Raw genomic sequence first — 3,977 nt, 5'->3', positions numbered from 1 at the left:
CCAAGTATGTTTTTAAAATCTACATGTCCTTTTGAGATCTGTTATGATATTCCTGTACATTCTTTTTCTTGCACAGAAATAGCGTTAGTGTATTTCCCATCCACTCAAGTATCCATTCATCTCTCCCAATCACCTTGCTAAAGACGTCTCTCTTTCTTCCTTAGCAGCGGTTGCTCAGCGTTTCAGCAGAGCACGGCCGGCGCCACGCTTACAAGTTGAATTTGTACATGAGCCTGTTCATTCCATTCTGTGCAACAGCTTTTGCTGCCCTTCTCACCCTACACAGATGTCTCACAGACCCAGGCTGCACTTGCGGAGGAAGGGCAGAATAAGCAGGGCAAATCCATCATCCCAACAACTCAAAGCCCGAGACCCGTTGAAGGTGAGTCAATAACATCAAACCCAAATGCAAAGCAAGTACATTACGCACTCTATGTTCTTCCCAGCCTTAGTCCTCATACTGCAAATTTTAGACATTTGCAGAGAATATTGTAAGCTCTCTCTCCACCTTTTCCACTCCATTGAACCTCTCAAAGGCTCTGCGTTACCTTTCTCTCACACCATTACCTCCAGTACAAATGAGCTACTTCTGGGGTTCCTGTTCCTCATCTTCCAAGAAATATTCCATTTCTTCCATGTGCCTCAAGACCCCTGGCTTTTTTAAATTCTTAGGAAGTTCCCTCGGCTAAGAGAAATAAAGTGATCTATAGCATTAGATTAGGTAAGGTATTTAATTTCAGATAGCGTTCCTAGCGCTTTTCGGATAACTTAAGGATAACAAAATGAAATTTGCTAACCAAGGAATTCAGAAAAAGCAATAAATAAGTAAACGTGACTTGATAGAGATGTGGGATTCCATTTCTGTTATTAGCATGGCTGCTTTTGGGTAATGGGATCTGACTTTTAACATAGTAAAATGTTAAGCCTACATCAGGCGGCATTGTTAAAAAAAAAAGTACGCCATAATATTTATCAGTCTTTGGAGAAAATAAAATGAAAAAAAAAGTTGCGGTTCAAATGCTTCAGTAACTCAATGCATGAAGTGGGGTTCGCTTTATCAGTCACAGATTATCAAACTAGGCAGAGTTTCTTTCTGTCTTGTTACTACTGGAGATGTAAGATTACAGGCTTAAAGCTGGAAGGGATCACAGATATCAAGTCCCATCACTTTATTTCGAACACTGTTGTAATCTCTATCACATATATGATAAAAAGAAAAAGAAGGCTTGAGCATGTTTTGAAAGAAGAGGAGGTCTTGCCTCAATCTACAGAGCTAATTTGTGCTTGAGCTGAAATGTGAACACGAGTACATAGCTAGTGCTTTTTTTTGATACTTTACTAACTAGTATTTGATCTGTAAACACACACACTCTCTCTCTCTCAACGTTTATCCTCATTAGTAATTAACAAACGCTGTGTATTATGCTGTACATAGGCAGACAATAGATGACTCACCAAAAGGATAAAAATGGGGAGAGATTAACGAATGTGCTATTTAGAGAGGTGTGGCCAGGTAAGAGAACAAAGGCATGGTAAAGCATTCAGAGACTGGGAACATGGGGAGGCCATTCTCACCTCAAAGACAAGAGGGGTAAGTCAATAACTGATGAGACCCAAGTGTGAAGGAAAAGGGGAGGAGATTCAATTACAGGACTCAGCTTCCCTCAGACCAGAGGCTGGTAATTAGCATGTAGGGGCAGTGTAGAATTAATACCCTGACTTCTCTCTTCTCCCACGAGCTAATCTACCAGTGTCTCCCACTGGACAGGGGAAACCAATGGAAACCAATGGAAAGCCAAGGTCCCAATGATGAGGCTTAGGAAAATGACTCTCCCTGGGCACCAAGCCCAACATAGAAGGGCAGGAGATGGATCTTAGGAGACACTCAAGAGAAACAGAATAGCCAGCACATTCCCCGAGCCATTGCTGAAGAAGTGAGCTGAACTTTGTGCAAATGTGTATGTGCAAAATGTTAAGTGCAATATTATATTTATAGATGTAAGACATCGAAAATAATATAAATAACCAACTGCAAATTACTGGAGAAGTCAATTCTAGATATGACCCATAACTTTTCAGTTGAAATTTATGAAATGATTAATAAGCATGCTATAAAGAATACTTATTGAAATGGGCATATTTATGCTATGTTAAGTTACATCAGAAGGCAATAAAGCATGTACATGTGTTTTACATGTGTATACATCTGTGTGAATTTGAATATAGATGTGTAACTACATATCTATATTAATGTTTATATCAAAAGTACATTAATTTGAAAGACCTAAAATGAAGAGTTTAAATTAGATTGAAATTAGGATGAACTAACCTAAAAGAGAGTGACAGACTTCTTAAGAAATTTTCAATAGTGTTTGTTCTCTTTTAAGTTCAACCAGAATCATGGGGCACAGTGAGTAGTGGAGTCTTTGCATTGAAATTGATATGACATTATGATTTCACAAACACTAAATACATTTTTCCTCAAATAAGAGCAAATTTAAAGCTATTGACATTAAGATAAAGAGTAGAGATTTCCTACACATCGACGTCAGTATTTGCAATGCACCATTGAGCCTAGGCATACAAGATATTTTTTAAAAATAGTGTTGACTGTTGTCAAATGAAATCAGTGAAGGCCAGCAGACATCTTGCAATCCAGATGTATGATTACTCACCTTTATAATACACTGGTTCCCGTAGCTTCTGATTTCTGCCTGCCCTGTTTTTCCTCCTCAAGTCTCTACAATGAAATGCCATCAAATAAACATCTGGAGCATTTCATCACCCGGATACTTAGATCTCCTCAGAACCTATGTATAGGTAGACATCTATTCTGCAGGGATCAGTTTCTTTAGTGTAAGCTTTCCGTTGAATTTAACCATCAGCAATGTGAGACATGGGTTGCTTTGATTAGTCTAAGAGAGGAGGCAATTCGCATTCTCTTGATCGCTAGGACATGTGGCTCTTTCAGTCCAGGATTATTGATAACTTTGCTTAGTTAAAAGAAGTAAAACAAAATAAATAACAAGAAATATGAATACCATAACAATATTGGAAAAAATGAGACACAGATCCTAAATTCTAAGTGCTCAGAGAAATCAAACAAAACTATATAGCTGTCCTATTCAAAAACGATTCTTGTTCAGAGAAAGAAAATGACATCAAAATGTATGTAAATAGGGACCAAATGGTGATATTTGGAAGTCCTCAAAGGATAGCAGGCTAAGGAAATGCTAAACATTTGAGAATTTTTTTTAAAGATAGGGGCTTCCCTGGTGGTGTAGTGGTTAAGAATCCACCTGCCAGTGCGGGGGACATGGGTTCAATCCCTGGACCAGAAAGATCCCACAAGCCACGGAGCAGCTGAGCCCGTGCACTACAGCTATGGAGCCTGCACTCGAGAGCCTGTGAGCCACAACTATTGAGCCCAGGTGCCACAACTACTGAAGCCAGCATGCCTAGAGCCCTTGCTCCACAACAAGAGAAGCCACCGTGATGAGAAACCCTCACATGGCAACATAGAGTAGCCCCCGCTCGCCACAACTAGAGAAAGACTGCTCACAGCAGCAAAGACCCAATGCAGCCAAAAATAAATAAACAAATAAACAAACAAACAAATAAATAATAAATCTTTAAAATAAATAAATAAGGGAGACAGAAGAAACTGCAAAATCAATAATAACAACAGAAATAATCATAATGTTTCCATCTGGTGGGAATTTTTTTTATCACCTTCCACTATTTCTGCACAATAATTTGGACTGATTGATATATAAGTCACTTGGCTTCCCTAGCAACAACTTCCATCCATGAAAAGTCATCAATATACTGATCCTGGGTCATTTTCTTCAATGTTTCCATAATGTTCTAATTACTTCAAAGACTAAAATGGTCTGTTCACACTTAGAAAATAGGAGCCATGGGAACAAAGCTCTAACTGTATTATGCAGTCAAATGGAGGAAGCCACGGAAAGAGA

This window comes from Hippopotamus amphibius, chromosome 4 (assembly GCF_030028045.1).
Source record: "Hippopotamus amphibius kiboko isolate mHipAmp2 chromosome 4, mHipAmp2.hap2, whole genome shotgun sequence".
In the NCBI taxonomy this organism is placed as follows: domain Eukaryota; kingdom Metazoa; phylum Chordata; class Mammalia; order Artiodactyla; family Hippopotamidae; genus Hippopotamus; species Hippopotamus amphibius.
Note: the sequence above shows the minus strand (reverse complement) of the source record.